Source organism: Seriola lalandi, unplaced genomic scaffold (assembly GCF_002814215.2).
Source record: "Seriola lalandi dorsalis isolate HSWRI2012SDOR001 ecotype SW California unplaced genomic scaffold, Sedor1 jcf7180002054311, whole genome shotgun sequence".
In the NCBI taxonomy this organism is placed as follows: Eukaryota; Metazoa; Chordata; class Actinopteri; order Carangiformes; family Carangidae; genus Seriola; species Seriola lalandi.
This window is the reverse complement of record NW_019524864.1, coordinates 321,236-321,657: the sequence shown is the minus strand read 5'-3', so window position 1 is coordinate 321,657 and position 422 is coordinate 321,236.

Below are 422 nucleotides of genomic sequence, written 5' to 3'. Positions count from 1 at the left end.
GCATTGAGACAAAAAAATACTACACATATTGAAACACTACCAGTATCACAGAACATACAATTGACCAAACCAACAATTTCATTCAGTCTTTAGAAATTTTGGCATGTTAATCACTTTTAAACATCTTTCTCCATTTGCTTCTGTTTTGCCTTTTTACATATGTAGCCTAAATGCTGTGCAGGTGCAGGGCCACAGCACTAAACCATGAAAGGAAGTAGCCCACACAAGTCCATATAGACCTACTTTTGACCGTAAAGTGTATGATTGTGCATCCAATAGTGGGTTTGTGTGTGCAGAGGAATTAAGTGTGGTCTGTATATATGTGACTAACTGTGTGGGCAAGGAAAAGACAGAGAGTGAGAGAGATTTGTAAATTGAGACGGCCTTTCTCTTTCCTTTTCATTCCGTCCGTCCCCCCCCCC